The sequence below is a fragment of the Colius striatus genome, chromosome 9 (assembly GCF_028858725.1).
Source record: "Colius striatus isolate bColStr4 chromosome 9, bColStr4.1.hap1, whole genome shotgun sequence".
Classification (NCBI taxonomy): Eukaryota; Metazoa; Chordata; class Aves; order Coliiformes; family Coliidae; genus Colius; species Colius striatus.
The window spans coordinates 21,295,034-21,308,789 of record NC_084767.1 but is presented as its reverse complement, the minus strand read 5'-3'; the positions used below and the strand labels follow the sequence as shown (position 1 = coordinate 21,308,789).

The window sequence follows — 13,756 nt, the reverse complement described above, 5'->3', positions numbered from 1 at the left end:
TAAACTCCATCTTACATGTATCACAGCTTTAGGTAAACTGTGGGTTTCAGAGAAGTAATCTCTCCTCCATGCTCCTGTCATCATTCACTTTTGTGTACTTCCACTGGTTTGTAACAAATCCTGTTTTCCAGGCAGCATGCACAGATTCAAAGAGCTTCTTAGACCACTGTTTCCAACCTAGGTACATGTACATACACCTGTTCTCTACATAGCAGGTTGGTCTTCCTTCCCCTTTCAATTCATAGATTTGTGCTGCTCTTCATGTCTAGTCCAGCTCCATAACCACTCCCATACAGCTGCAAGACGAATTTGAACTTCATTGCCCAAAGACATGAGCCATGACCACCCCATCAGACTTCTGCAGGAGCACTATCACATCAGTAATGAACTCCCTGAAGGACTCAAAAAGCAGTAATATTTACCTCTCAGAACCAGGGGTAGGGGTTATTATCCTACCCCAAAGCTCTCTCCTGCTGCAATGCCCAACAGTCCTAGAAACTGCCTCTAGGACTCAAAAAGGAGTAATATTTACCTCTCAGAATCAGGGGTAGGGGTTATTATCCTACCCCAAAGCTCTCTCCTGCTGCAATGCCCAACAGTCCTAGAAACTGCCTCTCAGGAGCAGGTCTGTGAGCCCACGTCTCATTTAACGTGCCATTGCTGTTTCCTCCCACACCACTAAAGCTGATAGGCTTCACCCCCCAAGATGCTCATGCCTTGTTTGACACAGCACGAGACAGCTCCAACCCGTATGCAAATCCCTCTAGCATCAGTGGGCTGTTGAAGTATTTTAGGTGGGCTACTCCTCATCTGAGCTAAAATGAGAGGAATGCAGAGTTTCCCATCACGTTTTATCCCAGCTGCAGGCTACAGCAGCCACAATCCCAAATACTTCAGGCTGGCTATCAGAGTCCTCATCTCATGACAGTATCTGTCCCAGTGCAATAACAGGGAACAAACAAACCACTACCTGAAATTGCCACAAACTGGTATATTTCAATAGAGTAAAACAAACAAGGCACTTCAATCAGTCTTTTTTCAGACAGAATTTAGGAATCAGAAAATCCTTTCAATCATATAGTGGGAGTAGATCAGAGTTCCCTTTCTTTTCAACTTCAACAGCCTTTGGATTTCATCCATATACTGAAATCCACCCTGCTGTGCTGAACAGGGCAGCAGAGCTGCTGCTGCTGAATACTGAAAGAACTGCCATCCCTTTCCCTGCAGGTGACCGTGTTGCCATGCTAGTGCGTTTGCTCAACAAGAAATTGCAAATGTGTGTATTCTTTAACCTTGGCAAGTATGTATTTTATTGCCTTTCTTGCAGTACCGTGTGTCCCTAGACACACAGGGGCTGAAGCAGTGATGCTTGGCATCAATCACAAGTACACAAGTGCCAGCAATAACTGACAAAAACCAGAAACATTTACCAAGAAAGACGGGATGACTGAACTGCAAAGGGAAAACAGCACTTTCCAGAGAAAATATAAAAAGAAACCTACAGCTTGAAGACAACTGCTTTCACTTAGGATGCCCAAGGGCACAGTGGGAGGAAAGGACAGCATGCCAAGGGGCCTTGCTTCGGGTTTTGTTGGGGTGCTGTGCAAAAGAAGAGTCAGAGACATGGAGTAGTTCAGATTTCCTCAGTCTCCACTGGGAAGCAACAGACTTTGGAAAGAAGATGCCACTTCGGAGTACCTGTGATATTATCCTAGTGTGTACTCTTGAACACCAGCATAACACATTCAAGAGGATCTCTGTCACCAGCTGGGCCCTCAGCAGTGCAACAGCTCAAGGAGGGCCATTGTCAGATGGGCAAGATCACACCCCTACGTGCTCCAGGTCCTCATAAGCCCTCGAAATGCCTGGCTCAGTAGATTTTTACAACAAAAGGTTCCATGCTTTAACTGCAGCAGCACTGGCTTGGGCATCTCTCTCACTCCTGGTCACTGTCCTTGCTAAAGCAGATAGAGAGAGGCAGGGGAGAGGATCATGCAAATCATGTAAGTCTTTTTCCCTTAAAGAGCTTAAAAATTTGAACAGAACTTTTACTAAATGGGCTACTTTTATTTGTCCTATAAAAGCTGCTTAAATGTGCTTTCCTATTACCATAGAGAAAGCCTGATTCCAATCCTAATTATCTCTGTACTACCAGTAAGGCTATAAATCTTGGCATACTCAAACTGTCACCAAACAGATTATCTCTGATGGATATCATGGACAGTATTATGCACGGTTACGTACAGCAGTTAAGTGGAAACATTTCTCTACAGTAACAGAAGCAGCAACACTCATTCTGAGTAGATAAACAGCTCAGATACCACAGTCAACATATATTTAAATTGCAGCTGTGGCAAAAATTCTGGCTTTGAAAGGCTACAAAAAACAATGTTTATGCATCATCATGAAAGCACTGGTATTTTACTTCACCGTGATGACGTGTATTGCATGACAAACAAGCAGTGACCAACAAGGCATTTCAGAATCAGAATCAAACCGCAACATCTCCACAGAATCACTGAGGCTGGAAAACACCTTTAAACTCATCAAGCCCACTTATTACCCCAGTACTGCCAGAGCCACCACTAAACCATGTCCCCCAGTCACAGCTACACAGCTTTGGAATACTTCTGGGGATGGAGACTCCACCACCTTCCTGGGCAGCCTACACCAGGCCTTGATAATTCTTTTGAGGAAGAAATTGTTCCTCATCTCCCATCTAAACTCCCCCTGGCACGACTTGAAGCTGTTTCCTCATGTCCTGTCAACTGTAACTTCCATCAGGGAGTTGCAGAGAGAAGGTCTCCCTACTCATCCTCCTCCGGACTAAATACCCCCAGGTCTTTCAGCCACTTCCCAGTAGATTTGTGCTCCAGATTCTTCCCCAGCTCCAGTGCCCATCTCTGGACATGTTCCAGCTTTTCAATGTCCCTCTTGGAGCGAGGGGTCCAACACTGAACACAGCACTCAAGGTGCAGCCTCACAAGTGCCCTGTACAGCCCACTGGCTCTGGATCCTGCTGGTCAAACGAGTGCTGACACAAGCCAGGATGCCCTTGGCTTTTTTGGCTACCTGGACACACTCATCTTCAGGTGGCCATAGATCAATCCCCTTTCCTTCTAGGTAGCTTCCCAGCTCCTCTGCCCCAGCCTGTAGCATTGCCTGAGGTGGCTGTGACTCATTGAGCACTGAGCCTTCCTGAACTTCATACAATCAGCCTTGGCTTATCATACACCATGCTGAATTCAGGAATGGGATGCTTACATGTTTTCAAATTACCTCTGCCAGTACCTTACACTGTACATGTGTACACACGTGAACTATATGTACTTACTAACCATATCTGGGCTTTTAAAACATAGAGCTGAAGCAAGTGTGAAGACTTAGTACACTTTCCCTTGAACTGATTAGACAACAAAACCAAAGTGATAAATAATAAATATTTCTAACTATTAACTGAAACCAAAGCATATTTATTGTTTAAAAAGTAGTTCAAATATTTTTTTTAAAAGTGAGATGCTTCTATATTCCAAAAGGTGTTGTTTTCTAAGCTTATGAGTATCAGTTCAGGATAAATTTCTCTGGAAAATAGTTTACTTAATTTTTAGAGAAAGGACATGGAAGGTCGTTGAAAATTTGATTTTCCTTTTCAATAAAGATTCTTTTCACAATTACTTACTTCAATGCATATGAGACAGCAAAAAAACCCCCACACTCCCAAGATAATAAAATTCTTTAAAGGCTTTAAGCAGTTGAGGTACTCCTAAAGACAACAGGTAGCTACAGATCAATTTTTATGAAGTCCACACCACCATCTACACTAAAGACTAAAAGCATGAGTAGGTGGCTGGGAAACTCTTATCTGTGACCAGAGTCAAGTGAAAGTGTCACCGAGAGAGATGATGCAAGTACTAGGTCATAGCCTGAATTAGAAGAAAAATAGGAAGAATTTGGCTCTCCTTTTGATTTGCTGCCCTCAGAAACATGATGCTCGGATGCATTTACCCCTCACAGCCCAGACGGAGCGTCACCATGGTCTTAACAAACCCAGTTTTCAAAATTTTGCTGCTGCCCAAATTTGGAGAGAGAGTAGGAAAAGGGGCCAAGTTGGCAGCACAAGATGGGCAGCTGGCACAGCAGACGTCTTAGTCTGTGTGCTGGTTGTTACTCAGATGTTGCTAAAAGCTTAGGTAATTATTAAGCTATGCTTTTATATGGCTGTTGACTCTAAGCACACATCTCGGTGCTTTGCTAGGTAAACTCAGACCTAGCTTAATTTTTCCATTGGTTTTAGCCTTGGTTTGAAGGACAGCATAAAGACACTGCCCCCCCTCAAAAAAAATAGTCAACAAATCACCGATATTCTTGCAGAAGTACTACAGCTGGTAAGGAAATATTTGACCGTACTGCCACATTTGCATTATCTAGCATCAGCATAACTCCAGTCTATTAAGAGGAAATTATTTGACTGTAATCAACAGAACTTGTAAATAACTGTCACCTTATTTAGCACATCAAACTAGCTCCAGTTACTCCTGCAGCACCACTGCCATGCTCAAGGACAAAAGACTTGGTCAATTCCCTTTTTAATTACTCTGGAGTTGCTCAGACCCTCCTGTGCCCAGGCAGAAGGTAGAAAGGCTGCACAGTTGCCTGGTCCTGCTGTACCAGAGATACACCCTCTCAAGGAGCTGTGTTATCAGCCTGGGCTCAGCATCACATTCCCTCAGTCAAATCTCCTCTTCCTCCAGCTCAAAGCAGAAGAAAAGTAAGCTCCTGTCTGCTAGAAGGAACTCAAGTTGCATAATTAGTTATATAAATTCAGTATAAATTCATGTTGCTGGTATTACCAAAGTTTGTAAGAGACAGAATATACACCTTATTTTTTTTACAGTTTAAATATGGGTGTTAAATAGATTTTGGAAGCCTCAATTAAAATTAGCATCCAGGAAGAAGGCCAGTTAACAGAAGAGTTGTCAAGGTGCATACAGGATGCAATGCTAGAGTAATAAATATTGCAGCCAAAGGACACTAAGCCATCAGTCTACATGTACTAACAAAGCTTTTCAATCCTTTTAATGTTTAACTATATATATTTATGAGTTAAACATATTCTTGGCATATAATGAATGACCACATTTTTTTCCCAAACTTTTCCTTATAAAAAATACACTGGAGAAAAAGTTAGCTTTCCTCCAGCATCCATGACTGCAACAGAGGATTACCCTCATGCTGTTCTCCTTGCTGGCCTGCTTTCTTTTGTTTGGTTGTTTTTTTGCAGAAGTCACCTAGCACAGATTCCAGGCTAGTAAACCTGTGCTTCCCCGTGCTTTGGGTCCATGGATGTTGTGCTGCAGGCACGGAAACTGGAACTGCACAGAGAGGAAAAGTTTCAGAAGAGCATATTGGTCTGGGTTGTGCCATCTACATGATTCCATCATTACATTTCAACTCAACAAAGTGTGTTACCACTGTATACAAAGCCATGAGCACACCATCTTCCCAGGCAGGGAAGAGCTAGAAAAAGAACTACTAACATGTATGTATTATTTTAGTATACTAACAAATGCAGATCCTCGGTTCACGGATTCAACAAGCATCCAGACTTCCTACCTTTGCTTGGCTCAAGTGATCTAGACTGACCCTACTCGGCCCTACTCCAGAACTGTCCTACCAAGGCTAAGACTTTGATGCCTAAAACCTGAAGTAAAGCACCCCAAGGTCTCTGTTAAGAGGTCAGTGAGTGGGAAGCTCTGAAGGGAATCTGTGTATTTTTCATTATGACTCTCTTATCCCAAGCACATCACTACAGCAAGAAGGCCGTGTGCTTTTTATAGATGATTTCCATTACAACTCACTTCTAACAACCACCTCCATATAGTCAAAAAATATTTTGAAGAGAATTAATTAGATCTACTTATTGATCAAGTCCAAATAACATCTACTTTTTCTAGGGAATAACATTTAAGCAGTACTGATAACATGTAGGAGATAATTCTTTCTGCCCCAGCTAAGTACTAACTCATTACCACTTTTCACACACATTAACCAGGAGAGTGATCTTCCAAACTTGCTCCCACTGCAGTCCATGGATTTTTTAATTTTGTCCCTTGGCTTCCAGAGGTACACAATTAGCTAATAAAAAAGATTTTTAAGAGTCCTTCCATATAGGACCTATGTATGCTGTCAGAAATTGGAGGTAGATTTTTTTTTCAGAAAAGGGATTCTGAACCCAGCTGATCACTACAGAAAGGTGCTTCTTCTCCTGCCAAGGCATGCTTGGTTACTTCTGAAATCATTAATATTACAGAATAATTCAGATATCATTTCTCTTTGAAGAAGGAACAGCATTTTTCACTTCTCTGACCTTCCAAACTTGACTTGAAGCAGCTTTCATAATGCAGCAAACTGCAACAAACAACTCATTTGCTGCCTGTAAATGATCCATTCAGCAACAGACATCCAGAAACCTCTCAGGTCCCACAGGCAGAATAAGCCTCCGCATCGCATCAGCATCGAAGTTGGGTAATCATCGGGGACATCTGAGCAAGGACAGCTTCCAAAGGGACTCCACTGAAGCTGTGCCTTTGCCTTGGACAATAGCTGTGAATGAACTCTCAGGTTTTGATCCTAAAAACCTGCTTTGGGACAAGTGATAAAAGTAGAATAATACTCTCCAAGATTACTGGAAAAACTTTTCTTTTTGAAGAAAAAAAATAAAAGGAAAAAGCTTCATTGCTGCTCAGAGAGTTACAGAGCTTTCAAAAATAACGCTAAAGAATAACTGACATAAATATTAATAAGTTCATTTGGGTCAGTGCATATCCAGCATAGAACATGTGGAATAGGACCGTTCTTGGCTGCATGAACTCAGGTATACTGCTCAAATAAATTCAGGTTTCAACTGCGCTATGCTGGGGTAGTAGAGAGGATATCTGCTTGTAACATGCAGTGACAAACCAAAGCCCAGCTCTTAGCTAAGTACAGTAACCGAAGTCAAGTGATTCTGCAAAGCAGCCCACCCTCCACTATTCTGATCACAAGCAGAACTGCAAAAATCTCCCCTTTTCTAAAGGTATACGTGCAGCCACTTCAAACAGGAAAACAACAGCTTAGTGTATGCTAATTTAAGTGGAGTCATGAAAAAGTACAGTATACTGACATTTCTAACCCTCTCTGGGTTTTGAAGTCTGTATTTCCCACAGACTATTTCTGAAGACAAGAACACCAGAAGTACTTAAAAATGCACTAGCCAACACAACGCTATTTGCTTTTATTTCCCCAAGAGACTACTTGAAAGATTTTTTCATTAAATGTTGGCTATAGCAAGTGTGCACTACATGAGAAGAAAGAATTAATTTGTGTTCCTTTTGTTGGAATATTCTGTGTATTCACTGTACACACACACACAAAGCTGTAAATGGCTCTTTTAACAGCTATGTTTGTTTACACTCAGCATCGAGGAAAAACTAGATATATCCTGAAAGGAAAACTTATTGACTACTCAAAGTTGCATGTTAACAGAGAATGGCATATATGCCCCCAAAACCAGATTAAATAAACGGCTTATTAGAAGAGAATACAAGTCATAAAGCCGCAGCTTTAGAGAAGTTTCGTATTTGTTACAAAGTGCTCTTCTTCCGAACTTTGACTAAGTGAAATGAAATGTCGGGAGGGGATGGAAGATGCTGTTCCAAGTATTTCTTATAAACTGTATTTCTTACAAACCCGTACTGAAACACTGCAATAGCAATGAGGGGTCACACTTCACCTGAAAGCTTCCACGCTCACGACCCCCCGCCCCGTTTCAGCCGCCCGGCAATTAAAGCACTCGCTACCTTTCCGCTCCGACCGCTTCTTCCGCCTCCGCTTACAGCGGCGCCGGGCCGCGCTGAGGAGGGTCCCCATGCCGAGAGCCGCGGCCAGAGGAACAGCCATGCACACGCTTAAGCCCCCAACACCAGCCCGCTGCACACCCTCGCCCCGCCGAGCGAGGCAGCGATGTGTCCCCGAAAGGAGGGCTACCCCCGCGCTCCCCGCCCTGGCCCGCTGAACACCGATGGATGCGCTGGCCGATGAACAACGATGAACCGGCTGCAGCTCCTCCCTACCCACCGCGAGAGGCACATGTGACAGTTAACTCTTTGGGAAGTGGAAGGGGCAAGGAAGGACAGTTTTCTTAGGAGGACAGCATTGAAGACATCCTTGCTACTCCGTGTGGAAAGGCAATTTATTTTGTTATTAAAAAAAGGAGAGCAAGTCTTTGGTGTGGCATCAGCCTTATGCATATCTCAGAAACAAGGAGAGATACAAGCAAGGAAACATTTAAACATGCTAGTGTGTGAAACCCAGGTGCCTTCAGCATCCTTTATAACTGTTTCCCATGCTCTTCTCAATGTCTGCATTAACTGCAGCATTCTCCAGCCTCTTTATAAACAAACTTTGGCTTGTGAAAGACAGGTTTTTGTGAGTATTTTTAAGTTCAACATGGAGACCCTGTAGCTGTGGCACCGATAGTCCCTTCCTTTCTAAGTGCCCTAGCACCAGGAGGCTAGAGGCCACAGTGCAGCCCTTCTGCCTGATACAGCACTTAGCAAGTGTCTCCTTCCCCTGGCGCTCTTCACAAAACTCACAGGAACAATCTGTCTCATCTTAGGTACTCATGACACTCACTTCAGATCAGATAAAAGTTGGAAAGCTTCTGGGGAACAGAGAAAGAGGACAAGAAGAAGTTTGACCACAGAACACAAAGAAACTAACTTTTTTGGTAATATATGAAAATCTCTACGCACCAAACACATCCTTGAAAAATCTCACTTACTTACAGATATGGCCGTTGTTATCAGCTTATTTTATACACTCTGTGGTGAAATAATTGCATAACAGATTTTGTAAGTACTTTAAGTGTTTTGGGGTTTTTTTTCATACATACATACAGTTCGTGCCCTTTTCAAGCATTACAGGCCAATAGCACTTTTCCCTCAGGTTTTGTGTACTGCAGCAAGAATGAATATAAATTAGTAGCATCCACTAGAGTTTGTATAGGCTAATTACAGCCTGAGCATGTGCTTGGCAGAGCAAATTTTAAAAACACAAGGCTGCTGGCTGCACAGCAGGAGCCCCAAGAGCTCTGATACTACATGCCGCAGCAGTTCAGCACCTTGGGTGATTAAACCCACTCCAACAGCACCATCTACTGTGATACTACACAGTTAGTTTTACATCCATTACTCCATTGACCAAAGAAGACTAAAGCCTAGCTCCACATTAAAAATAACTTAGGATGTTCGCAGATTTATTCTACATTAAACTACTTGGGAACATATATTATGACGTTTGTATCCTATGTTTGTATCCTGGCATAATTTGAGGACTGAACTCCAGTTTTTAACACACATGATTTCTGAAGGACTCCTCAAATACCCATGCAAGTCAGAAATGTATGTAAGATGTGCTTCCAAGGAAAACGTGGTAACCATTCAGAGAAGAAAACTGAGCATCCTATATCCCCCAGTAAGTAACATCAGCATTTCCATCATTCTCTGCAAGATGTAGTTAGCTGGTAGTGCTAAGGAAAATAATGGCTAATTAAAGAAAAAATTAAAATACTTTCAAAAGAGGTTAAAAAGCCTCAAAGTTATGTTATCAAAAACCAGTTTTTAAAAGGGTCATGCAGGGAGGGTGACATTTGGTGTTAGAAGGCTGACTTACAAATCAGACGTATTTCCACCACTATTGCTTTTCAAGCTTGGCTCAAACACTCAGTAAACTCTCAGGTCCTACTTGCCAGCTTTGCATATTTATTTAAGGAATATGGACTGGACACAAATTTGCAGACAGTAATTCTGTGTAATAAGTACATCAACTTGATAGATATTTCTTTGTACTGTTTCTATTTTCAAACTGTATCGATCCAATATCTTCGAAGGGATTCAGTGGACAAACATATATAAAACAACAAATAACTCTTTAAATACATTCACATCAATTTCCCCCTCCAAGTTATGACCTGAATGCATCAACCAGAACACAAAGAATCTCACTATATATTTGCAAACGTGGCATGCTTACCTTTTTAACTATTAGAGACACATGCTGATTCGGCAACCTGCAGAAAGAGGAAACACAGTTAGCATTTTCTCCTTTAACAAACTTAAGTGCGTTACAAATGGACACTCCTGACCTTAAAAGGGACAAATTTTCTGTTTCTGTAAGAAAAAATACTATATGTTACATATACACACCCATAGAGCCAACTCCCTTGTAACCCCAGCCAAGGGAGGGGGAGAAACAACTCTGGACATTCCTGGCTGGGTGAAAAAAAACCCAACCAAATCTCAAGACTGAAGATTAGTAGTTGGGGCCAGGAGAAACATCCCAGAGGTAGAAGCAGCTGTTTAGCAGAACTCAATCTGCAATCTCTGCACCTTGTAGCAGAAAGAGTCAGCAAAAAAATCTGGCCAATAACGGCTTAAAACTAAAATCAACTTCTGCGTTAGCACAGCCAACTTATCCTGTAAGCACATTTCAAATTGTCATCTTGTTGGAATCTTTTTTTAATATAGATCTTAAATTTTATTTTTTAGTGGTTGATTTTAATCCATATAAATGACACATCATACTACAACACTCTTTTCAAACACCAGTTTCTTGGTACCACCAGCATCAGCTCGCATTCTCCTGAAATGCCTGCAAAACTGGAAAAATCCCTCAGCTACCAGCAGCTGGGTGGGAAAGAAACAGCAGATGTAATGTAAGAAGAATACAGGATAACAAGAAGGACTAATGCTACAAAAAAAAGGCCTTTTATTTCCATGAATACCTATAAACTGCACAGCTGCTCAGTCAGGAACATACGGCTTGATTTTCCCAGATAACTTCCTAGTTATAAACAAATATTTGTGACTTTATGAGTGTGAAGACTCACTACTCTAAAATGGTTCAGCAAATCACAGAAGCAAAGAAACAGTCTTTCAGTCAAGTGGCTGTGTTCTGCAAAAGCCCACAGGCAGTCCAGCAGTTAATCACAGTGAGGACATCATCCATACCTGTGAAGGATTTGGGTATGTGCACCTTGAAAAGATAAACTTTCTCTGCTCAAACACTGCCCACAAGAGGGTGCTGGCATTCTATGAAAGCTTTCCCTAAATTTAAGTGGTACAACATGCACAGCGCAGCTATGGACAGTGCAAACTGCTGGATGCGTATGTCATAGATTACACTAGAGTTGGCAAGTTAGACACGAAAGGATCTGACACGATATTTAATGTCTATATACTAGAAGTTGTGGCACAGGCTGCCCAGAGGGGTTGTGTAGTCTTCTTCCTTGGAGGTCTTCAAGACCTGCCTGCACATGTTCCTATGCGACCTGACCTAGGTGATCCTGCTTGAGCAAGGGGGTTGGACTAGATGATCTCTAAAGGTCCCTTCCAACCCCGACCATTCTATGATTCTATTACTTGCTTTTTTTTTTTTCAAAGACATTTCAATTTCCCAGCAAGCTAGAAAAATACACCCACACTACATTGGCCTTAGCATGAAGTTGTAAAAATGCCTACAAAGCTCAAAGCAGTGTCAATTGAAGTCAGCTTCTCCCGCTGCAATGGCCTATACTTGAGCCCACCAAGTGAGGATACAGTATTTACAGCATGATGATTTACCATTCCCTTTAATATTTTCTCAAGCCGGTAGCCCCATATCTACAACAAACACTCTTTGAAACCCTTGGATGAGCTATAAACTGTGTGTGATGTGAAATTTTAGTATCCAATATTCAGTATCTACCAAAAAAAATCATTTTCTTCAAATGACTTTTTGATAATTCCCTTTCTACATGAACATTGCTTTAAAGTTACAATTAAACCAGAGACAACACATTGCTTGTAGTCTTTAACTGCGTTTTTGCACTAGTAGAACTTTGAGCTGTTTTAGAAATTATATTCCTATATATTACCCCAGCCAGTAATTCCTTAAGCTCCAAACAAACACAGTTCAGGAGACTTGGAACTTAAAATAAGTTCACCACTAAGCACAAAAAAATCCTTACATATTGACAGCTGCACACAGTTGACAGGGTAGGAACCAGCCCACAGGCATGGCACATAAGGAACAGTTTTATCATCCTACTTAGAAAATAACTCGAATTTTCACTGTAGATATGTTTCTAACTCTTAGTTTTCTGTCTGGCAAACCCCAGCAGTCCAAGCCAGTACTGAAAGAGCTGAAAAGCAGCAGGCAGGGCAGGCAGGACGGGTGCTACCAGCTTGCCCAGACAGGGACGGGTGCTGCTTCTGTGGGGCAAAATCCCATGTATGTGTGCAGACACCTGCCTGGGGCTCCAAGGGCGTTCACTCAGCAGGAAATCACTCTGCCCTTGAGAACCAGCCTCCAGCCCACAGCCCGTGGTCTGGCACTAACCCACCTCTACCAGCAAGCACGGGCTGACAAAACTAGGGTCACTGCTGAAAGGTCGTGGGCGGTAAAGATGAGTGAAGGAAAGAAATAAGACTTGCAACACCTTAAACCAGTAAAGACACTAAACAGCAAAGAAAGAGAAATACTGCCATTATAAAAACAAACTTCACATCTTCTCCATGTCCCACCTGGCTCTGCCTGGTAGATGATGGATACTTCAAGGTTCGCTCAAGTCATATCGTGCTTCCCCACCACCTTTTGCAGAGATCAGTGTCTGCCTGCCAGAATGGGCTCCTCTACGAGCTCAGTACCTCCCTGCAGTATCTCCCCATCACAGAACTGCTGAAGTTGGCTCATAGAGTCCAACTGTTCACCCAGCACTGCCACAGCCACCACTAAACCATATTCCTCAGTGACACAGCTACATGGCTTTGGAATACCTCCAGGGATGATAACTCCATCACAGCCCCGGGCCACCTGTGCCAGGGCTTGAAAACCCTTTTGATGAAAAAAAAATTCACATCAGTACTTCCCAAAAAAACAGTAAAACAACTTTTAGTCCCATACAAATGTCAGGAAACAAGCCCCAAGGATAGCTGTGCCAGTCACCCAGTTGGCATTTGCTTCCCTCACAAAACTGCGATTGTCATTATAATATGGAATTTTCCTCCTGTCACAGACAGGAGTAAAAGAGTTCAAAAGCAAGCCTGAGACGAGTTCTTCTTTTTCATCACATGACTGGAATAACAACTAAAAAGTAAAAAAAAAAAAGGAAAAAAAAATGTTTGGGAACACCCTCAACACAATTTCGCCCAGGGCAGCAAAGGATCCTTGAAACTCGTTTGAAGAATACATCATGCTGGATATTTAGGATTTCCTGAAAATACTAACTTCTTAAACTTCAACTGAAAATGTTTTGAGGCAATGAGAATCAAAACAGACATCTGATAACCAACTTCATGACACAGGCTGCATCTCATGTTATTAAACAGCATCTCTAGCTCCTGAGAGGTAACCTGTCAGCCTTTTGAAAGGCATTGAGAAGTGCATCCAGCTATAATTTTGAGGTCTTCATTGATCAACAAATAGTCCTAAAATATTTGAGAAAGGAGAAAGATTTCAGGGCTTTTCTTATGCAATGAAAATCTCCCTCCCTGAAGGGACTGGAGGTCTCCTTGGCTGAGCCAGTAGCGGGGGTCTGGCAACTCTAACTCCATAGCTATCACTGTCACCTTGCCTGAACACCACCTTGCCCCCATGCCATGAGCCATCAGCTCATCCCAGGCCCACCTCCTTCAGTACAGATGATCAGGGACCCAGGTTATGGGATCAGAGGATGGGA

The 13,756-nt window shown here is 42.4% G+C and overlaps 1 protein-coding gene across 1 annotated transcript in view; it reads right to left on the bottom strand.

Annotated features, from left to right (window-relative positions):
* The window catches only part of ADARB1 (adenosine deaminase RNA specific B1), an 80,049-nt gene that overhangs the window by 45,975 nt on the left and 20,318 nt on the right, over positions 1 to 13,756 (bottom strand). The window contains exon 2 of the mRNA XM_062002349.1: positions 10,072 to 10,108. The gene's annotated coding sequence lies outside the window, so the exon portion shown is untranslated. The remainder of the gene's footprint in view (positions 1 to 10,071; positions 10,109 to 13,756) is intronic.